Here is a 24,943-nt window from a genome sequence, read left to right on the forward strand (position 1 = left end):
TCATGAAACACAAACAGAATTAAAAAAAGCAGATGCTCCCGATTGAATGGTCACGAGTCCAAATACAATGTGATATGATGCATATATATTAAAATAAACTTGGATAGAATGTGACACTGCCACAGACATCCTTGTTATCATCCTGGGGGGAGGTCTTTGGTTAAAGTGGACCAATCTCAGTTGTTGTGGTGGTCTGCATCTACGTGACGTGAAGTTACATTTTTGAAGAGGTGCACGTCAGGCTACGGCGTAGGTTCGATGCAGAAGTATAAATTAGCCTTTAAGTCAGTGTTTAATTTGGTTGCACCACCTGTTCTTAAGGCAAGACTTTGCTAGTAGGTCGTAAGCACTCCGTAAAGCATGATAGTTGCATAATAAGACGTTTACCTGTATTGATCCAATAAGCAGACTTCAAATTTGTACACAGAAGTGTTACAAAGCAGTGAATATCAGTTCTATTGTGTTACGGTTGATGTCCAAACCATTTTTGCACACGTAACTGTCAGCTGTACTAAATTAAATTCCCACTGAAATATGACACGTAATAAAAGCAGATTTAATAAATAGTATATTAAGCCTATATAAATAACATTATTCAGGAACTGTGTCAAAAATTAATAGGGGGTAACAAATAAATACTAATATAAAAGGCTGGAAAAATTGACTTTATTCATTTTTATATCCTATATTTTGTATGTAATGAGACTACACATCAGGTGACACACCCCTGAAAGTACACTGTTTAGATCGTTTTTTTACATAATGTTCTCTCTCCTAAACATCATCATATATGTCAAAAGGACTGAAGTCTGTCATGCAAAACATGAGTTCATTGATGTCATTAAATCAGTCCGTAACTCCTGGTCGGAGGTTTCCGTAAATATTTAGTTTATATGCAAGGTTGCATTCTAACTAAGTTTAATGGTGCAATGTTCAAATATTTAGTAGTACATAAATTGTGACTTAGTGCTCATTTAAGCCACAACTAGGCTAAGTTGTAACTTACGTAGGCTATAGCTGGTGAAACCGGCCCCAGGATTCTTACCCAGTCCTTTAGATCGCAAGTGCAACGCTCTATCAGTTGAGCTACCTTACAATTTGATCACACCCAAGCTTGTAAATGTAGTTGGTTATGTAATGCAAAGTTTAAAATGTACCATGTTACAAGTCATGCGCTATAGTAAGTGTTTTGATACCCTAAGTTAGTGTGATGAACTGCCGTTTTACTCACGATGTGTGTGAAAGTGAATAAAAGTTATTGTTGCGCCTCTAGTGTTACAGAATAACGTGATTCTATAAGACCAGGTTATTACCAACAAAGAAAATTACCAATAGAAATTCCTTTAAAAAAAGATTTACCTTCCTGAATGTCATTGAATAAATCACACATGCTTTTCACATGCTTTGTGTCTATGTTGAACATTCAAAATTAGTCAGTCACATCTTTGTAAACAGGCAGTAGACAGCATTGCAGCTCACTAGGTTTTGAAAGAGAGCTGTTGAGTTGTTAAAGAGGTTCACTTTTTACACAGAAACACAAAAGGCAAATTTGCTTTGCAACCTCATGCCCTCTTGACCCCGTTTGGTGGTTAAAAAGCCAAATTTCATTTCGCACCTCAGAGACAAACAGACTCAAGTGACCACATGCACTCAACAGCAGAGGGTGGACAGAGAGACAGAGAGAGAGAGAGAGAGAGAGACAGAAAAGGGGGGGGGGGGGGGGGAGTGAATGGGGCTAGACAATTGCAGGAAAATAACTCAGAGGCCTGGAGAGGAAGAGACCAGCAGAAAAACAAAAGACAGACAGAGAGAGAGTGAGACAGTGTGACGAAGAGGTTTTGCGTGGCACACACACATCCAGCTGACGACCTTTCCTGTTTTACACAGTGGTTTCATTGTAAAGTGCTCATGTGGCTGGCGTAACCCAAACAAATAAAAACACTTCAAAACAGCTGCAAAATCTATTTGTCAGAGTCCGTGTCCATAAACAGTGTCTAAATGAGCGCGGGAGAGACGCAGATTATGGGCGTGTGGAACCAAATGCATCTCAGTGTGTTAAAAACAGCTCTGGGATAAGCAGGCTGTGCTGTTACGGGAGATGGAGCTTTTTTAAACATTTGGGGTGGAAAAGCCCTGCTTCACCATCAGATAACAATGTGCGCTGGAAAGAGCAAGAAAAGGCAAGAAAGAATGGAGAACAAGCCAAAGAAAGAGTGACTGAGAGAGAGAGAGAGAGAGAGAGAGCAAACCATTATAACATTATTAGTGTTAATATAAGTGTGAAATCTCAAGCGGCTTGAACATATTGAGTCACCATCCAGAGGACAGTTTTATTACTCAGAGGTTACTCTTTTTGTTCAAGAGACTTAGAGTTCTCAGTTATGCTTTACTTAAAGTCAACATGAAACTTCATTTGCCACCCATTTTAATATCATAATGTGATGTATTTCCAAAATGTCACATCAGCACATTTAAGGTAAAAAAAAAATGTCGGGTGGATTTTATCCATTGTCGATTGGATCCAGACCTAAATGCGAGTTTAAAGTGGACTGACTATGCACTTTTGAGGATTTTTTTTTATTATTTTACCAGGATGTGGAGACTGAAGTTCACGTTCAAAAAATGCTTGAATAGCTATTTGGCTCTTGGTTAAAAAATTACCATCACCCAAAATCCCACGCAACCTAGGATGATTTTATTTTTTTCAGATTAACATTTTTATTGGTTGGTTGCTCAAACATGACACATAAAGCAAAACATTCATATACAGAGTCAACCATTATCTCCCTTAAACCCCACTGTTTCCCTTCCCCCCCTCCCGATACCCAACCCCCAACCCCACCCTGACCCCCAACAAACATCCCTGTGACCAAAGCCTGAGTACACACGCAGATAAAAAATAAATAAATAAATAAATAAATAAATATATATATATATATATATATATATATTTATTTTTTTATTTTTATGTATTTATACATACATCCAATATATATATATATGAATATTTGGATGAATGTAGATTCATCCAAAAAAAAACATGTAGATTCAAATGATATGATATTATATTACACAAAACAAACTCCAGCCGCTAGGTGGAACCAGCACAAAAAGAAACGAAAATGATGCCCAGTTTCCTCTAACAGTCAAGTGTATTTTCAATGAGTCGGGCCACTAGGCGGCAACATGAAAATCACCAAATGGCTTACTCACTCCAATGACTATGTAGGATAATGCTTGCTGTGGGCATGTAAATATTTTGCGGCCATCCACTGTCCGAATTGAGTCTGGGGCTTCCGACCTGCTGCTGCGGGGAATCAGTTTGAGCATGTAAGTGTCTTTTAATGTGTCCAGAGCCCAAGGATTTTGAATTTTTTGACATATTGTCTTCCTAGAATAGTTAAGTTAATCAGGGTGTATCGAATCTCATCGGTTTATAACACAAATAGTATTAAAACTAGCAAAGTGTGCAGAGCTCGCCACTCACACATCCGCTCCTCGCACGGCATCACGTAACTTCCAGGTAATGTTTTTATATAAAAGTCTCCATTTGCTGTCCATTTAATCTAATTTCTGTCTAGGAGAAACAAATAAGATATTGAAGAGATCTCATTTGTGATTCTTCTTTCCTAGGCTATGGGCAGCCAGATATCGATTTAGTAGTTGACCACAAGGTTTTTATGAGATAGGCGCACATGAACGGCAACAGAAAGTTGTATTTACTAGTAGGAAACTTGGATTTTCTGTTTAGTCCCAACTTTCTGAATTGGGGCCATGTTGATTAAAAAAATCACGTTGGAAGCGAATTGGTATTGGTCATAATTAAGTTTTTATTGTAAGAGTTAGTGGTACTATTTAGTTGGTATGCAACGGAGCCCCTTAGAGTATAGGGAGCCGAGGGAATTCATTTTCTGAAATATTGTTGCGTTCCCTAACCATAAAAGTTTTACAGTCCCCCATAATAGTTTGTGTTCCCTCACAATTCATTTTGCATTCTCTTGTAATACCTTTATCCATTACTTACGAAGACTAATCAGGGTTTTCCTACAATATCCATAGTTAAAGTATGGTATTTGTTGTAAAACTATTGTAATCACAAAATTTACATTACCATTTACCACTATAGTAAAACTAGGGCTGTCAATGTCAAAATATTTTTATTTACATATCACTGAACATAACTCTATTATTGACTTACTTCCTTCTATGCTATTTCTAATTGTTGGACTATGTACTTATGCATCAGATGGATGCTTTTGGATCATTTTGGTTTGCGTCGCATCTCACTAGTTTTCAGCATCTCTAGTCATGTTTTTAGCTGCGTTAAGTTTAACGTAGTTTAAACTTTGAAAACGTGTCGAGTTTTTAGAGTGCAAAAGTATGCACTGTGGCTGGAAGACATCGCTGCTTGCTCATTGGTTTGACGAGGCATGTTGCCTGTACAGCTGGAGTGCTGACTGCCCCCTACTGCATCAAGGTGGTACATCACAGATCAACTGTGGTGGGTTTTAGCAGTGATCAAAGTGCAGTGTGTGTTAGGGCAGCACTGTGGTTAGAGGTGCATTTAAGGTGGGGCAGGGCAGTGGGTGTGTCTTCAAAGGGTTGTGGAACCCACAGATTTCCCACCAACATCACTGAATTACTTCATAGGGTAGGAACTTCCCTCATTACGGAATTGACATACAGGCTGGGGGCATGATTAATTTTGTACATTTTTCATATAATTAAATTGCACTAAATTTACGCATTGAATTGACAGCACTAAAGAATTGGCAGAATGATTATGATTGTTATTACCATAGTTTTGATTTTCCTGTATTTTTTTTCTACCATGAATATCATAAAATATAAGGTTGCTGTAGTAAAAACAATGGTATTTTCGACAAATGCCATAGTTGAACTATAGTTACTGCAGTAAAAGCATGGTAAATTTTGTGGTTACTTTGGTTTTACTACAAATACCAATACAAAAGCAATAAAGCTGGCAAGAAAATCCTACTCAATTAGCCACGTTATGAGGCAAAAGGCTTGCAAGACTAAACAACATTTCTCATCATTCTCTAAGACAGCACGAGAATAAAACAAATACACAGATAAAGCATCATTTACACCGAATGTGCAACCTTTGCTCTTCATTTTGTTGTGCTAGCACTAAAAAGCATCTGTTTGTCTGTGTGTGAAAAAGAGAAAGAAATATGAAATTGCCCAACATTTCTATTTTATTCCAACCAAAACGTACTTGAATGCGCACCATTTTGTAATTACGACTTCCAAACTCATAAGCCGGAACTTCCCAGGAGGACTTGAAAGGCAGCAATAGCCCCTGACGATAATGTGATGCTACAGCAGGACTGGACAACGTTTTAGAGGGGTTTAAGTTTGAAGAGCTCTTTTCATGTGAAGAGCGCAGTCTGCCAAATTTCAAAGCACACAGAGAGAGTGGCAGCACAAGTAACCACCTACGCCAGCTTCTACTGTAACCACACTATCCTCCTAAATCATCCAGTCGCACTTTCATTGCAGCAATTTTGCCGACAGTCTGGAAACACTGCCTAGCACTGGAACCCAACCAGGGGCTAAGTACCTTGTTTACATCAAAATCTGCTTTAAATTATTACTGACTAAAACCTCAAACTGTGTGGTATCTCCAGTCCTCAGATGGAAGAGGGATTCGGGAAACAGCACCCATTGGTCAGTGAAACCATTTCTTATATTAAAAGGATATACCGAGTTCAATACAAGTTTAGCTCAATCATCAGCATTTGTGGCATAATGTTGATTACCACAAAAAATATTTTTGGCTCGCCCCTAGTTTATTAAAAAATAATAACTGTGATAATAGAGTGTATAGTGAGGCATTTACAATGGAAGTGAATGGGACCACTCCATAAACATCAAAATACACATGGTTTCAAAAGTATAGCCACAAGACAAAAACATTATACATGTTGACATGATTTTAGTGTGATAAAATGGTTGATTTATTGCCGTTACAGCATTTACCAGATAACAGGGTTTACTGGAGATAGTTATATTGGATACAACTTTTCACAGATAAGGTTAATAAGCGATTCTATCACACTAAAATCATGTTAACATGTATAATGTTTACATGTTGTGGCTATACTTTAGAAACAGTGTGTATTATAATGTTTATGGACTGGCCCCTTTTGATTTCTTTGAAAATATCATACCGTTACAGCAATTTTAGCTTTTTTAAAAGAACGAGGGACAAATTTGTTTATTTTTTAATTTTTTTTAAATTCTTTTGTGGTAATCAACATTATGCCACAAAAGCTGTCAATTAAGCTTAACTTGTATTGAACCTGGAATATTCCTTCAAGTAAAAAAAAAAAAAAGAAAAAGAAAAAGAAAAAAAGGGAGGGGATTGTTCCGAAAAATAGCCTGGAACATGCACTGAAATAAAAATTGTGCCCTGCTCAAACAAAATCAAACAACTGCTGTGGGTTTCAAAGAAATTGAGATGCATGATTCTAGAATAGGCTACAATTAATTACAGCTTATATGGAGATTTTGTTATTATTTGGAAAGGAAGAGAGGTGCCCTACCGGAACCCCGCCAGGAAAATGCACGGGATATCAAAAAAAGTCATACATTTTTAATGGCACCTTGAGCACAACCGTGACAGAAGTTGCACGATTGCGCTGGCTGCATTATGACAGGCAATTGGGAAAGAAACGCAGCAGTTGGTGCGATCCAAGAGCTTTTCATGCAAACACACACACACAAGTATACACACTCTGTCACCACACTTGACAAGATCTGTGTCTGAGCCGGGAGCTTCCTAATCTGTCTGCACCCAGAGAGAAGGCCCAGTTCTCTGCCTTAATCTCCTGAGATCTGCTGCTACTGCTGTGGGGAAATCCGTGGGTCCCGCTATCCCTCAAAGACACACCCACTGCCCTGCCCCACCTTAAATGCACTTCTAACCACAGAGCCGCCCCGACACACACACATTGCGCTTTGATATCGCTAATACACGCCACAGTTGATCCGTGAACATACAAAATGACCCATTATGACATCACAAAAGCAGGTTGCAAAACAAACGAAGATCCAAGGTTGGCCACAATGGCCTGATGTGATGTTATCAGGGATCGGTCTGTAAATAGAATTCATGGTGATATTCATCTGAAATTCATGAGCCACCTAAGACAGATTTAACCAAAGGGGCATATGTGTTTGTTGTCTGGACAGTGACACAGAGATAATTCCCATCACATGATTTTGCTTCATGAAGAAACACATTTAAAGGGATAGTTCTTATAAAAATGAAAATTCTGTGCCACCTGAAATGCATATGATGTTTTTTTACCCCATGGAACACAAAACGAGTTATTTTGCAGAATGTCCAGGCTGCTCTTTTTTAATTCAATGAAAGTGGATGGTGACCATTGCTGTCAAGCTCCATAAAGAACTAAAAATACCATAAACGTAGTCGATACGACTTACTGTATATGTGTGATATATTTCAACTCAGCACATTAGAAGATGATACTGCAAACCAAAGGAATAGTTCACCCAAAAATGAAAATTCTCATTTACTCACCCTAATGAAGGGCTGTAGCCTTTAGCCTCCTCGTTAGTGTACCCGTCTCCCATGCCGGAGACGCTGGTTCAAATCCCACTTGGAGCGGGTCAATCAGGACCAGATACATTAGCCTCATCACCATTCACTTTTAATGTGCCTTTATAGGGGCAGTGGTGGTTCAGCGGTTCAGGCTTTGGGTTACTGATCAGAAGGTCAGGGGTTCAAGCCCCAGCACTGCCAAGATGCCACTGTTAGGCCCTTGAGCAAGGCCCTTGACCCTATCTGCTCCAGGGGCGCCGTATCATGGCTGACCCTGCACTCCAACCCCAGCTTAGCTGGGATATGTGAAAAAAGGAATTTCACTGTATATGTGCAAAATATATAATGTGTGATAAATTAAATTAATTAATTATTATTATGCCATCCCAGATGTGTGACTTTTTTTTTCATGTGTTGAACTCAAATTAAGATTAAGAAGAATTTCTCAGCTCTTTCGGTCCATACAATGCAAGTGAATGGGTGCCAACATTTTGAAGCTCCAAAAATCACATAAGTCAGCATAAAGTAATCTATAAGACTCCAGTGGTTAAATCCATATCTTCAGAAGCAATATGATAGGTGTGGGTGAGAAACAGATCAATATTTAAGTCTTTATTTACTATAAATTCTCCTCCCCTGCTCAGTCAATCTCCACTTTAACTTTCACACTCTTCATGCATACCGCCCCTTACTGGGCAGGTAGAAGAATTTCTATCAAAAAGTACTTAAATATTGATCTGTTTCTCACCTGCACATCATATCACATCTGAAAATATGGATTAAAACACTGGAGATCTTATGCATTACTTTTATGCTGCCTTTGTGTTTTTTGGAGCGTCAAAATGTTGGCACCCATTCACTTGCATTGTATGGACCTACAGAGCTGAGATATTCTTCTAAAAATCTTAATTTGTGTTCTGAAGATGAAAGAATGTCATACACATCTGGGATGGCATGAGGGTGAGTAAAATGATGAGAGAAGTTTCATTTTTGTGTGAACTATCCCTAAACAGTTTCTCGGTTATATTTTGAACTTGCCAGGTCTGAATGTGAGAAAGCGTGAATGAGAATTGAGAGATATTGCAAGATTTTCAAAGAATAACTTAATTTCAGTCTGTTCATCTCACAAAGCTGTAATATGGCTTTAAAAGACTTGGAATGTAGGGTATGAGACTTTTCATATTACTTACAGATGCAGTCACTTTCATTATATGGTAAAGAGCAGCCTAGACAATGTGCTAGCTAACTATTTTTTGTTCCATGGAAGAAAAAAACAAAACAATTATACATGTTTCAAACAGCCTGATCTCATTAAATTTCAGTGGCAACATTTTTGTAAAATTATATTACGTTGTCCCTTACACGTATCGCGGTGGTTCCAAGATGAAATTTCCACTAAGTGGCGCTAAAACCAAGTTAAATTTTCTCCCAAACAGATGAGGTTTTTTAGGTTAATGCACTTTCTATTGAGTTCTAAATCAACAAAACCTACCTCCCTACCCTAAACCTCAACTTAACCGATAGTATCATAAAAAAAGTAAATGTGACAAGAAAATTGCAATTGCTGAAGCAACCATGTCACTTTGTGGTGTTTCTATGACACTTTCGGCTCACAAGTCGACTCGTGTGCTCTTCAGGATTCGTAATTCGGTTCTTTGCATCGCAAGTGCAACGTTTACAATGCAATTTGACCATACTCAAACAAATTTGTAAATGTAGTTGGTTATGCATTGCAACCATAAAAAGTCATGCATATAGTAAAAGTGTTTAGATATCATAAGATTGCATTGTGTGAGGAACAGGGTTAAAAACATGCATTTGTGAACTGATAATCTGCACTTCTAATCGTGATTTGTGTGAAAGGGAATAAAAATCATTGTTGTTGAGTTTCCAGGGACGCCATGCAAGAAGCAGACATGTGAGACACGAGCTCTGCGAACTTTGCTAGTTTTTTAATTATTTTCATGTTATAATCTGGTGAGATTCGATACACCCAGTTACATACTTGCTCTTTGAGGTAAACATGGCAAAGAAATCAAAATCCTCAGACTCTGGGACATTAAAAGACACTTACGTGTTCAAGCTGAGGCCTCTGACGGGAATGCGAGACGGGGACTCGATTTGGACGGCATGTCGGTAGATGAAATTCAGCGTCAACTGTCCAACATGTCGGTAATGCTGACGAAGGTTGTTGCTGACTCGCCGTAATACGTCGATCGATTACGGCGATGGAAACAAAATTCTCCGAGTTGTTTACAAGAGTGACAGAAGTTGAAAAACGAATCCATTATCTTGAGTCATCGGAAAGGGAATCATCCTCTAATCTGCCCGCGTCCAAAACAGATTTGGAATTAATTTCGGAAAAACTGGAATACTTTTAAAATATGAGCCGAAGGAATAACATACGAATTATTGGAATTCCTGAGCATGAAGAGGGCAGAGATATGGTGGAATTCCTGGACGAGCTCTTCCCAAGTCTGCTCGACATAACAGGCCACAAGCTGGAAATCGAGCAAACTCACAGAGTCCCTGCTCGGAAATCTGCTGAGGGAGACAGGCCCCGATCGATTTTGGCCAAATTTCTGAGATCATTCGATAAAGATCTCGTGTTGCGCCAGGCAAGGAGCAAAGGGAAGCTTTCTTGGAAGAACCATAATATTTTCTTGTTCCCGGACTTTGCGAATTCGACAAGAGAGAAACGCGATCGGTTCAAGGAATGTAAGAAACTCTTACATCAGAAAAAGATCTCGTTTGCTCTGATGTTTCCGGCCAAACTGAGAATAGAAACGAAGAATAGTCGCAAAGTATTTACATGTCCAAAACAGGCACTCTCCTTCATAAACACATTGGAGTAAGCTATTTGATGTTTCTTATATTAGTGGACTGACTCGTGGTTCAGTGATTCTATTATCTGAGGAAGCTGGGTGCCATTTTTGTTTCTTTTTGCGCTGGCTCCGCCTAGCGGCTGGAGTTTGTTTTGTGGCATGACACCAAGAAACTTTTGCATGATGGAAGATCTTTTTTACACTGAAGTTTCCGGCCAGATCGAGAATGGACACTTTGGATGACTGCAAAATATCTACATGCTCACGTAAAGGATGTGTTTTATCAAGCTGACGGGCTGAGTAAGTTATGGTGAATTTTTCTTTGTTTTTCTTTTTTTTTTGCGGCCTCCGAGTTAGTTTGGCTCTTGATCATCCGAGGAACTAGGATGCCGGTTTTGTTTTTCGTGCTGGCTCCGCCTAGCGGCTGGAGCTTTTTCTGTTGAATATCACTCCTTTGGAACAGCTGTGGATAAATCTGTTTGTTCTTTGTGCTTATTCCTCCTGCTGGCTGGAGTCTGTTTTGTTGAGTATTTTTACAGGACATTGGAATGATTATGTCATCCGCTGAACTCATAACAGCTGGCTCACTGAACAATTGCTTGTCTGTCCGAGGAAACTGAACAGCTTTATATCAGCTGGAGTTTATTTTGTGGAGGAACACACCTTCGAGACGGTTCTGTGAATGAGTTTACATGTTTTTTTTGTTATTCTGCCTGTTGGCTGGGGTCTGTTTTACAAAGTATTTTCTGTTATGTAATTTTGCCGTACAAAATTTGTATAGAAGCACCGGACTTGAGCAATCCGATGGCAAAGTGGTCGCGGGGGCTCTCGTAGGCGTACATGGACTCTTTGAGTTTTAAGGGATTGACGCCGGTTGGCGCTGTCATGCGCGGGGTTAATGCGCACGTTTTTCTTTTTTCTGTTTGTTTTGTTCGGGGGGAAGTTCAGGGTTTGATTGTTGCATTAATGGGGAATGTGGTCTGTATAATCTTGTTTTTGACACAGTTTATTTATTTTTATTATATCAATGTGTCAAATGTTAATATGAATATGTTGTCTCTCTCCACATGGAATGTGAATTGGTTGGGGCACCCCATAAAAAGGAAGGTTATTTCTTTTCTTAAACGTAAGAAATATGATATAGTGTTTCTTCAAGAAACACATCTTTCCCCGCAGGAAGCTGAAAAATTTGGGAAGATATGGGGTGGACATGTTTTCTTTAGTGTTGGCTCAAGTAAGAGCAGGGGAGTTATTATATTGATTAATAAACATCTACAATTCAAATTTCTCAAACAGATTAAAGATAAATTAGGAAGAGTCATTATTGTTTTAGCTGAAATTCAGGGGCAAAGGTTGATTTTGGCTAATATTTATGCACCTAACGCTGATGATCGGGGCTTTTTTATAGATCTTGAAGGGATGTTGCAAGCCGCTGGCACCCCTCATGATATAATACTGGGAGGAGACTTTAATCTTTTGATGGACTCAGTCCTTGATCACAGTGAAGCAAAAGTGTGTAAGCCCCCTAGAGCAAAACTGATGCTTCACAGGATATGTAAAAATCTTGGTCTTGCAGATATTTGGTGACTTTTGAACCCATCTGGTAGGGACTATACATTTTTTTCCATCAGTCCATAAGATTTATTCTAGAATAGATTTATTTTTGATATCCAAGTCCCTCATTTCATCTGTTGCGGATTGCTCAATTGGAAACATTTTAGTCTCGGATCATGCCCTGGTGAGTTTGGAGATGTTGCCACATACGGAGAAAAAGAAATCATATAGTTGGTGCTTTAATGTATCCCTTTTGCAAAATCCTGATTTCCAACAAATGTTAAAGACCGAAATCAATGTTTATATGGAGACCAACTGGTCCTCAGTATCCTCTGTGGGCGTGGCTTGGGAGGCACTTAAGGCAGTTCTTAGGGGTTGGATCAGACAGTATGCCTCATTCACCAAAAAATCCAAAACACGAGAACTTGTGGAGTTGGAAGAGAATATTAAAAGTGCAGAGGCAGAGCTGAAGCGCAGAATGTCATCTGATGGCCTCAGAGAATTGACTAGATTGAAATACAGATATAATGCTATTTTGTCACGGAAAGTGGAGTTTTGGTTATTCAGGGAAAGACAGTCATACAAAACTGTCAGGGGACAAAGCAGGGAAGCTTTTGGCTAGATATATAAAGCAGAGAGAGTCTTTTTCTACTATTCCCTCAGTGAAATCTGCTGGTGGTGAAATATTTACCTCAGCCACTGATATTAATAATGCTTTTAAAGAATTCTATATTGATCTTTATAGTTCTACGTCTTCGTCTACTGATGAAGAAACTTTGTGGAACCATTAAAACTTCCTATACTGACGACTGAGCAAAGAAATTGTCTTGATTCTGAGATAACCTTGGAGGAGCTTGACGAGGTAATTAAGGCCTTACCTACAGGCAAATCTCTGGGGCCAGATGGTTTTGCTGCTGAATTTTTTAGATCTTATGCTACAGAACTGGCTCCACTTTTGTTAGAAGTTTATACAGAATCATTAAAGAACAGAAAGCTTCCTCCAACCATGACACAAGCCCGGATCAGTCTGATTCTTAAAAAGGACAAAGATCCGTGTGTGTGTAAAAGTTACCGACCAATTTCCCTGATCCAGCTAGATGTAAAAATTTTGTCAAAAATTTTGGCTAATCATTTAAGCAAGGTTATGACATCTCTTATACATATAGATCAGGTGGGGTTTATTCGGGGCTGCAGCTCTTCTGATAACATCAGGCGTTTCATTAATATCATGTGGTCAGTAGCGAATGATCAGTCTCTGGTCGCTGCCATTTCACTTGACGCCGAAAAGGCGTTTGATATGGTAGAATGGAATTATCTTTTTAAGATTTTAGGAATGTATGGGTTCGGGAGTACATTCATTGGTTGGATTAAGTCACTTTATAGACACCTTGTTGCAGCGGTACAAACAAATGGACTAATTTCAGATTATTTTACTCTGGATAGGGGTACTCGGCAGGGTTGCCCTCTTTCCCCATTATTGTTCTGTCTTGCCCTGGAACCATTAGCAGCTGCGATAAGAAAGGAGGATGATTTTCCAGGGGTGGAGGCGGGAGGTATGGCGCATAAGCTTCTACTTTACGCAGATTATATTTTATTATTCATCTCCGACCCCACTAGATCTATGCCTGCCCTCCACAGAATTATTAATTCCTTTTCCAAGTTCTCAGGATACAAAGTCAATTGGTCTAAATCTGAAGCTTTGGCTCTGACAGCATACTGCCCAGTAACGGCTTTCCAGCCGGGTGCCTTTCAGTGGTCAAAACAGGGCATTAAGTATTTGGGTATTTTATTCCCAGCAAATTTGTCTGATTTATTTAGAGTTAATTTTGACCCTTTAATAAAAAGGTTTTTGAGCGATGTGGACAGATGGGCTTTATTACATTTATCGATGATTGGGAAGATTAATGTTATTAAAATGAATTTTATTCCAAAATTCAACTACTTGCTACAATCTCTCCCTGTAGATGTCCCCCTCTCTTATTTTAAGCAATTTGATAGCATAGCGAAGTCCTTCATTTGGAATGGTAAACGTCCCAGACTACATTCCAACAAATTACATAGGCCGATTGACAAAGGTGGGTTAGGCTTACCCAAGATTTTGTTTTATTATTATGCGTTCGGTCTCAGGCATTTGGCTCATTGGTCGCTTCCACCTGAAAGAGCCCCTCCCTGGTTTTCTATTGAACAGGAAGTCGTTGCCCCTATTTCACCACTGCAAAGTCTTTCTATTAAACTAACCGGAGAAGTTAAGTCACACCCCGTTATTTCACATTTGCACATGATTTGGACAAGAGTGGCCAGAGTATTTAATTCGGACGTTTATTTAAATTTTGCCTCAAGCATATGGTTGAACCCAAAATTATGTATCAATAAGTACCCTTTCTGTTGGTCAGAATGGATTGTGAGAGGGGTTGTTACACTCGGCGACCTGTATGAGAATGGAGTGTTGAGATCTTTTGAGAATCTGGGTCATCATTTTGGGATTCCCAGATCTCAGTTTTATAGGTATTTACAGCTACGCCACATGCTCAGTACTATTTTTGGGAGTAGCACACACTCCCCTAAAGCGGCAGATGCTTTGGGAGAGGTGATTACTGCTTTTGGAAAAGGTCATGAGGCATCAGTGTATTACTCCCTGCTGGTTCGGAGTCTGGGGGATGGAGCTTTAACTTCTATCAAGAGAGTATGGGAAAAAGATTTGAATTTGGTATTGGAGGAAGAAGTGTGGACTAGGATTCAAAAAATGTCAAGTCTGCATCTAGAGATGCATGGGTTCGCCTTATGCAATTTAAGATTCTACATAGATTTTACTGGACCCCCTCTAGATTATATAGGCTTGGTCTTAAAACACACCCAACTGCTGGCGTTGTCAATCAGAATTTGGAGAAACAACTCATGCCTTTTGTGGGTGTGTTAAGATTCAAGATTTTTGGATGAAGGTGCAGATCTATTTGTTTGACATTTTGGGCACTCAAGTTTTACTTTGTATTTTGGGTGACAGAGCTGTCATAAATTTGGGGGACAAATTTATAAAAAATTGGGTTTTAACAAGTGTTATGATTGGCAGACAAGTCATTTTAAGGGGTTGGAAGTCCAACGGAGCGCCATCATTTCTTGAGTGGTGTACAGAGATGGGGAGGGTGGCAGTGTTTGAAGAAGGGGTATCTAGAGGATTGGGTAATTTGGACTTGTTTATGGGAAAATGGGGCAAATATTTGGCATTTTTGGAGGGCTCTCGGGGAGGGACAGTGGAGAGAGAGATGTAGAGGTTATGTGTGTGAATAATTATATTTTATTAATTATTTTATATTTTAATATTTGTTTTTGTGTGTCTATAATTATGTGGGACCACTGGGATGTTGTTTTGGGTAGGATGGGGGGGGGGGGGGGGGGGTAGTAATAGAGGAGGTTAAGTATTGATTCTGTTTGTATATGTTCTTGCTTGTATGTGTTAATATAGGAATCAATAAAAAATGTTAATAAAAAAAAAAAAGAAAAAAAGATCATTGTTGTTGTAGCTCCTCTAGAGTTCATTTCACCAGGAAAGTGCCAGAATACGTACAACGCGCCACAACCACGTAGAAATAATTTTGCAAAAATGTAGGTATAATAACGTCATTCTATAAGACCAGGTTCGTTTTGAACAACATGATGGTAAGTAGATGATGCCAGAATTTTCATTTTTGTGTGAATTATTACTTTATTTCTCAATGCTCCAACTGATGACAACTTCAAAACAAGCTCAGAAAATGCTTAATGCTGGATTTAAAAGGAGTTCCCGTCTAGAGTCTGGAAGAAGCTTTTTGTTTTTGCAACAGTGGCCTGGGAAGTTTCAAACCTGGGACGTGCGCACACGCGCGCACACACACACACAATTACCATTCGCGCTAATCTCCTAATGGACAAAAAAAAACGTATCACATATTCTTGCATGTTGCCAGGGATAAGACATTAAATAGCAAGGGTGAGTTAATCTTGTTCTGGAGCAGGTGTACGCACACAAGCATGGTAAAATCTGCCCTCCCCTCTCTCCCTCTTGCCCTTTGGCCGTTTGCTGAGTCTCGTCGTGCATTTTCTCTTGTGTTTGTTTGGGTCCCCCTCCCCCGGCTGTCATTCTCGTCCTCTCGTAGCACACACATATACACATTTGCAACATAAACACTGACAACACAGACCTCAGTTTGACTGGACAGACCTGTATGCCCACTTCCCGTGCTTATTTACATGGTTTATCAATGCAATGGGATTTTGCATACTTGTGTGAATGTGTAGTATAGTACTCTACAAACGGACCCAAACGCCACAATAGTATTCAAAGTAACATCAACCATTAAAACAAGCTAGCAACATAAAATCGCAACAATGGCAGTTAAAGGCTCTCGAGAAAATTTACCCACTGACAAAGCAGTCTTTATCCAATACTTTAACGGATGGTTCACTTAAAATGTTTTATTGTGTCATCATTTACTCACCCTTTGTTGTTCCAAATCAATATGACATTCTTTTTTCTGTAGAACACAAAGAGAGAACAACATCAGTTACCATTCACTTTCATTGTATGAAAAAAGATACAATGACACTGAATGGTGACTAAGGCTAAAATCTGTCTAACATCTCCTTTCCACTCGAGAAAGTTACACAGGTTTGGAATAACATGAGGATGAGTAAATGATGACAGTTGAGCAAATGAAAACTTTCATTTTTGAGTAAATTAACCGTTTAAAAACAGATTAGCAGAACAAAATCATAACAATGGGCATTAAAGGCTTGCGAGAAAATTGACTCATTGGAAAACAGACTATATCTAATAGACACTTCATATCAAAAGGGTGCTCCTTAATTTAATTTCACGGAGTCAATCTTTGTGCTCTGCAGAGCAACTGTGATCCTCGGGATAACCCTGAATTCGTACATGACTGATTAACAATGCACTAACAGATGTCTCCTTTGTGCAACGTGTGTGTATGTATATTTGTTTGAGTGGGGGGTTGGTAGGTAGGCTGGTCAGTGTGTGTGTGTCTCATCCTTTTAAAAGGAAATCCCATTATAATCCAGATTGAGTACAGAGGGCAGCCAATGTCAAACTCGCAACCTCTTCAGCATCTCCAGATTTAAGCATTGTGAGTGAAAGTAAAACCAATGGATGGAGACCTGTACATGGGCTTCTTCCTGGCTAACCAAGATGAACTACACCGCACTGCTTAGCACCAGCTTAATCAGATGTAGTTCAAATATTTCACACTCTGTATGCAAGTAATTCATTTAGTACATCATAATCACCAATTTTGTATGTAAATTGTCGCACTGATTCCCACATAATTAGCGCAATTCAATTTCAAGTCTATTTTTTCTATGGTGTGTCTTGTTACGACTTTCTAGATCAAAACATTTGGTTAGGGCGTACCGGCACACAACACTCAACAGAAATGCACATTAGTCTTTTCTGTGCATATGTGTAGTTGACATGCAATGCTTTTGGGAAACTATTCTAAACAGCATTTCCCTACATTTGTTTATTTTATTTTTTTATATATTTAGCGCATGCATATTTTATGATCTCATATTGAGAGACTGATATTTGTACTTTCAAAAAGTCAGGCTGCATGACTACTTAAAATGAAACTGAGAAGGCAAAGGGTGATTAAAAATGGTGAAAAACATATAATGTGCTTTAATACAGACCTATTATATACACTTTCCCTTATACAATCATATACATTTTTTAACCTAAAATGTTGATAAAACAAGCCCATGGACATGTTTTGCATCAACAAGCAATATGCATACAAGTAAGAATGTAATCACATATTCAGAAAGCACCAAACGTGTTAGATGCACCAATGTATTGGCATTGTACATCGTACTGGCCGATAAAAGCAATTATCTGCACTTTTGGACACTGACCGATTGTTTAAAAACTGTTGTTGCCCAGGGCCGATTAATTCAGTATTTTCAGCTATCACTCAGAATTCAGTCAATGTGAGTTAGGATCATAAAAAAAGAAGAAAAAAAGAAAAAGAAAATCTAATGTAAGCCTAACAAGAGGCTATTTAGAATTCAGTTAATGTGAGTTAAGATTGTTAGTTCTTGACGTGAGTTAATTATGTGTGCTTATGTGCTCATAAGAGAATAGTTATTATTAAGATGTGTTATTAGTTAACAATCAGTGATTTGAAACAAGGTACACTGTAAACACTAATAAGTTAGAAGTCAAAATTTGATCAGTTACACCAAATGTTAATAAACTCCAAATCTAAGTTAATAGAACTTTTCAAATTTGGATTTTTTACTATATAGAAAACATTGTTCTTAACTTGAAATATTAAGTTAGCTAACTCATACATTTTGATGGCACTTAACATTAAATTGAATTAAACGCATTGGCTGAACTTAAAATTACTATGTAATCTTAACTTAAATACTTTCTCATCTTTAATACTTTAAGTTGAGAAAACCTAATTGAATTAAGCAAACCCAAGTACAGTGCATGCTAGCATGCTGAATGTATGCTTATGGAAACACTTTAAACTTTAGAAAAAACCCTATTGGTCGATCAGTATTCTGAATATTGGGGAATGTGTCAATTCAATTCTTATCGGTTATGGCATACAAAAATAACAAACGTTCAGGCAATTGTTTATAATCTTTTACGCAAAATGCGGGAATTTTCAATATCTTTGGTATTGATTAAAGGACGAACAATACCACAAACAACCAGCGTAATCCATCGGTGCGGACACATGGGGGTTTTCTAAGTAAAGGATGGGGCAAACAAAAGGACTGTGGTGCTTATGTAATGCCCCATATGTTCCTGCATTATGATCGAATGGCATGGATTAAAAAAAGATGGCATCTAATGAAAACCACTTTGTAATGCTGGAGAATTACACCTTGAATGTGTTTATAAAACAGCTTTTGAAGACTAAAATGATTTTTTATCTCCTTGTACCAATGCAGAGCATGTTTTACTGGGAAAAGCACATTCAGAGTATTCAAAAGAAACATTTTAATACTCTAAAAGCAGAGGTTCTAAACTGGCGGGTCTTAACCCAAAAATGGGTCTCAGGTTTGTTCTGAATCTGATGCAAAATACAAAAAATAAAATCAAACTAACTATATAACCGTGCATAAATAGGATAACACAATAAGTAGGCTTATAACATTTTAAGAGGAAAGAGAAAATGCTTTCCATATCTTTGATACCACAAAAGTTAATCAAATCAAACTCTACGGTATTTTAGCGCAAATTCATCTGCCGCTAGGTAATATGGCTAATATTAATACATCATTTTACATGCCTAATCATGTCATTCTGAGTTTGCACATTGCTAGGCCTGTGCAGTTCATGGTAATATTGATAAATTTGACTGCATGATTTATACAACATTTTTGTTTACTTTTGCACAATAAACCATTTTTGTACAATGTTGGGTTACCACTTGATCTGGGTCCGAAGCAAAACAATAGGATTGTTTTTTATTTAAAAAAAAAAAAAAAAAGCATACAGCGAACATGGGACCTGGCGGCCACATTACTCAGTATTGCAGTGCTAAGCACATGAGAGAGCAGCAGAGGGACATAGATTAGAGATTATTAACACAAAACAGTCTAATCACTTCAGCAAAAAATCCCCTGAACCACAAGCAAAAGAACGAAGAAAACGGGAGAGAGAGAAAGAGAATGGGATGTATTAATCACATGGAGAAAAAGCAGCAATATGCATCAAAACTTCCAGTTAAAGACAAAAACAAGGAAATCTGATTCTCAGATCATGAGTTAAATTGTGCTGACAAAATTACTTTTGGAAAACATTAACAAAGAAGAATGAAAGAAAAAAGCAAGCAGCAAGGCAGATATTCTGAGAACGAGAGACTTGTTTCAGTAGAGCAAAACAGCAATTATTCTGTGGTTGTTGCCCCTACCGTTAGAATCCATATAAATGACAGTTTTCATAAGCAATCATGTGTAGATGCATAATGTGAGGGAAAAGAAAATATGCAAATGGATGTGAAGGACCGACCATGGTGTTGATTTGGTGAAAATGAGCCAAAATGCTCGCAGACATCCCCGTGTGATACAGCAGCACATCTGCTCTGCGATCATTACACTGATATAAAGCCTGGGTAAATCAATTCTGAGTCTGCTTCACAAAGACACTATCATTAATGTATTTAGCCAAAGTTGAAGACTAAAACCTCACAGATCAGCGGCAACTACTAACTAGTCATTTAGCAGACGCTTTTGTCCAAAGTGACAGTAAAGTATGACAGGTTCAGTCCCCCTCATAATGTGTGCGCTTGTCTCCCTTACAAAAAGTACCAAAGGTGGTCCAATGGTGCATTGATGGTATCATCTTACAACAGTTTTAAAGGAATGTTCCGGGTTCAATCACAAGTTAAGCTCAATCGACAGCATTTGAGGCATTATGTTGATTACACAAATTTATTTTACAGTGAGGCACTTACAATGGAAGTGAATGGGGCCAATCAGTAAACGTAAAATACTCAATGTTTCAAACGTCTGGCCACAAGACAAACAATATGTGTGTTAACATGATTTTAGTGTGATAAAATAGCTTACTCCCATTTCTGTGTAAATTTAAACCCATGTAAAGTATTTTTAGTGCGTTGGGGTTTACGGCGTTACATCGTCATGGCAACACAGTTGTAAAATTGGACATAACTTTACACAGAAAAAGTTAATAAGCAATTTTATCACAATGAAATGTCTTGAGGTAGCTTCTCCAGCACTGCTTAGTAACCACCCAGAACACCCTAGCAACAATTCAGCTCTACCCTAGCATCACGGCAGAGGCAATCACAACTCACGTTTTCTTCAGAATATGTCAAATCTAGATTGTTGGTGTTGTTTCTTTTTAAGTACATAGTTCACACCAGTGAATGGGACTAGTGAATGCACTTCTAATTCAGACAGATCCATTTGCATTATTCTCCCTGGAATACTGTTAATGACTCATTCCTCAAAGGGACTGAACTCTCTTCTAACTTGAGAAACAGGCATGTGCTGCAGACACACCAACAGGTAGAGAAAGTCAAACACAGTTGAGGTACCAGAACTCAAGTCTGGCTGAACTTTATTCAGAGGTTTGAAATAACAAGATGTCTGTGTGGCTTTGATGCTGCCTAATTATTTCCAAGAGAAATAACATTTTATCACGAATGAATGGACCAGAGCTTGAAAAAACACTTCAAGCCACTAGGCGTGTAAGAATTCAAACTATTCCCAATGCAAAAGCCTCATAAAGCAGTTGATCAAGCATGACATAGGCTTTTCAATAAAGAGCTCTTTATCTGAGGGGTTTTGTATAGGATGAATACATTTCTGGGTAGTGGACAAAAAACAAGGACTTGTGTAGAGGTTACTATTTGGGTTCTTTCAACATTTACACCATTGTTGATCATCTTTTGCTGTTTTTGAATGGTCTTAAATTGTGACAAGTACATTTTTAAAAGTCCAAATATTCCCTATATTCTCTCAGATCAAAAAACAGCTTGTATAGTTATGCATGAACAACAGTAAAATGTGGTTTTAATTAGTTTTAGATACTGTAATATGCTGGACACTGTTGTCACTACTTGACATGTCAACTACCCATCTGTACATTAGATATGTGCATTCAAATAACAATCCATACTCTTAGCAAACAACTATAAACGCATGCAATGATTGTGTTTATATCTGTACAGCTTGCATCCTATGACAACTCTGTTGTATTTTCTTTTCTATAACTGGTAAGTTTGCGTTAACAAACATCACGCGCCCTGAAACAATTGTTACATTTTCTCAAGGTATCGTTATGACGTCACATAAACATATGGCTCTTACCTTCCACGGAGTTCCTTCAGTCTACCTGCTCTAGAAATACTTCAACACAAACTGAAATTGGTCTCGGTTAATGTGTGTGAAACATGGAAAAAGTCCGGTGCGATCGCGGTTATTACCGGTGCATCGGAACTTTCAGGTGAAATGACAGGACGCGAACCGCTCAACGCAACACGTGGATGACAGACGGACAAGCTGAAACATGGAAAGCGTTCTGAAACTAGAATCTGAAAGTCAATTCTCATAGGATGGAAACTGAAGGCAGGGAGCGGTACAGTAACCGCTTATACAGAGCCACAGCGACACCCTTGGGCAAGGACGGACTAAGACCAGAGAGGCCAATGGGCCGGTACACCGTGGAGGCCCCCCATGACGTGATTACGTTCAACTTCATGCGCTACGGGACGCTTGTCAGATTTGGTTGAATTTTTCAAACAGATGGAAGAAAAGTTTCTAGCAATGTCTGACACGGCCAATTATATGTACTTTTAAATTATGAACCGATTCAAAATCGTGCGTTATTATTAGGGATATGCACGGTATTCAAATATCAAAATCACTATTCGGTTAATCTGCACGTGAGTCCTTCAACCCGATCCGAGTCCGACGGTACCCGACAAACCCACAGGTTTGGGGCCAGTTTTTCAAAGTAGGATATAGGGCGAGTTACGGGCTGTTCACACGTGCGTCTGCGCAGTTTTTTTAAATGGTTTTTCTATGCAAACACGCACTAGACGGAGGTCTCTGATCGTTGCGCCGCGCCACATCGCGCGCATTTTTTAGACACAGCATTAGGTTTCAAATCATTTTAATATTTATAAACGCATCTCATGACACCTGTGTTCTGTTTCACCATTTGTTGCGCTGCATCAAGCTTTTTCAGCGCTGGTGTCGCAAATCAACATTCTGATGAAGTTCACGTTGCAAAGAGCATTTTATGTGACTGATACTCATTATTCCAGATTTTTTCACCTGGCAAAGTTTCAGTGCTTGTTAAACAGTGAGCCAATGTTTTTTTCCCCTTTTTGCTCTGGTGTGCAGACAATAATTACACAAGTTAAATGATGAATCATTTAAAAAAATCAAAGCATACCGAAGAAGTCCCATAAATCGTAGCGTTCGCTGCCTCATGGAAAGTGAAACTGCCCGGGCAGAATAACTCATTTTCCACTTGTTAAGAACTGTGTTGCAGAGATGATTTTTGTTCGACTTTAATGTGATTTTATCATTTGAAGATCTATGCATTGTGCTATTTCGGCTCGTAGCTCACTGTGCACCTTATTCCCTGCTAATCTGAGATTGTGTTTGACGCATTCATGACAATAAACGTTCTTTATTCCCGACAAATAACACAATAACCGTTCGTGAACTCACGCGGTTAACCAAATATTACAAAAGGTTACCGTGCACATATTTAGGGTATTAAGGTATCTCTCTCTTTATCGCTAAACATTAAATGCATGCACGATTTAAACATTTTAAAGTCATCTATAGGCCTACTGTTGCACGAATTCTGTCGCGTATGTGAATTTTAACCATCAGCTTTGTACACAGACAGGGTAAACTGCACCTTATCTTTGTGTTCGGAAGCGTCTTGTGAATCAGACGCTGTTCTCTGTAGTCCTTCAAATAAACGCGCGGCACCTGTGAGACGCAGATTACCTGAGAGGGCACTCAAGTGCCTGTGCTCGCGCTGTAGTCCAGCACGCATTCGACACAACAAATGGTAGTCTATTTCACACAAGGCTGACATTTACGTGGATTTATAATAGATATCTCAAAATAAATAAATCATTGATTTAGAGCTCGGGGCCCTTTGGGTTTAGAGACCCTTTCTGTCTACTCCTAGCTATCTGTCTGTCTGTCTGTCTGTCTATCTATCTGTCTGTCTGTCTGTGTCTACAATATCTGTCTGTCTACACTGTCTATCTGTCTGTCTGTCTATCTGTCGATCTATCTATCTATCTGTCTGTCTGTCTGTCTGTCTATACTATCTATAAATCTATCTGTCTGTCTATCTCTGTCTGTCTGTCTACACTATCTGTCTGTCTCTGTTTATCTATCTATCTGTCTGTCTGTACTATCTATCTGTCTGTCTGTCTCTGTTTATCTATCTCTGTCTATCTGTCTGTCTGTCTACACTATCTGTCTGTCTATCTATCTATCTATCTCTGTCTGTCTACACTGTCTGTCAATCTTTCTATCTGTCTGTCTGTACTATATATCTGTGTCTGTCTTTCTGTCTGTCTGTCTGTCTACACTATCTATCTATCTGTCTGTCTACACTATCTGTCTGTCTGTCTACACTATTTATCTGTCTACACTATCATCTGTCTGTCTGTCTATCTATCTATATGTCTGTTTAAACGATCTATCTGTCTGTCTATCTATCTGTTTATCTATCTATCTATCTGTCTGTCTACACTATCTATCTGTCTGTCTGTCTTTCTGTCTGTCTGTCTGTCTGTCTACACTATCTATCTGTCTGTCTATCTGTCTGTCTACACTATCTGTCTGTCTGTCTGCACTATTTATCTGTCTGTCTGTCTATCTATATATCTATCTATATGTCTGTTTACACTGTCTGTCTGTCTGTCTACACTATCTATCTATCTCTCTGTCTGTCTACACTATCTGTCTGTCTATCTATCTATCTGTCTGCCTATCTATCTATCTGTCTGTCTGTCTACACTATCTGTCTGTCTGTCTTTCTGTCTATCTATCTATCTATCTGTCTGTCTGTCTACACTATCTGTCTGTCTGTCTTTCTGTCTATCTATCTATCTCTCTGTCTGTCTATCTATCTATCTGTCTACACTGTCTGTCAATCTGTCTATCTATCTGTACTATCTATCTATGTCTGTCTATCTATCTCTCTGTATGTCTACACTATCTATCTATCTGTCTGTCTGTCTTTCTGTATATCTGTCTGTCTACACTGTCTGTCTGTCTGTCTGCACTATTTATCTGTTTACACTATCATCTATCTATCTGTCTATCTATCAATATGTCTGTTTACACTCTATCTGTCTGTCTATCTGTCTATCTATCTGTCTGTCTGTCTGTCTACACTATCTGTCTGTCTATCTGTTTATCTGTCTGTCTATCTATCTGTCTGTCTGTCTGTCTA

At 38.6% G+C, this 24,943-nt stretch overlaps 1 protein-coding gene across 4 annotated transcripts in view; it reads right to left on the reverse strand.

Moving 5' to 3' along the window:
- LOC127424424 (plexin-B1-like) overlaps positions 1-22,020 on the reverse strand; it is a 92,814-nt gene extending 70,794 nt beyond the window's left edge. For 2 of the 4 annotated variants that reach the window (XM_051669629.1, XM_051669626.1), the window contains exon 1: positions 21,817-22,007. The gene's annotated coding sequence lies outside the window, so the exon portion shown is untranslated. Of the gene's footprint in view, positions 1-21,816 lie in introns of all 4 variants that reach the window. The other 2 variants (XM_051669632.1, XM_051669631.1) reach the window with 2 other exon arrangements.
- Positions 22,021-24,943: the final 2,923 nt, after the last annotated feature.

This window comes from Myxocyprinus asiaticus, chromosome 33 (genome assembly GCF_019703515.2).
Source record: "Myxocyprinus asiaticus isolate MX2 ecotype Aquarium Trade chromosome 33, UBuf_Myxa_2, whole genome shotgun sequence".
In the NCBI taxonomy this organism is placed as follows: Eukaryota; Metazoa; Chordata; class Actinopteri; order Cypriniformes; family Catostomidae; genus Myxocyprinus; species Myxocyprinus asiaticus.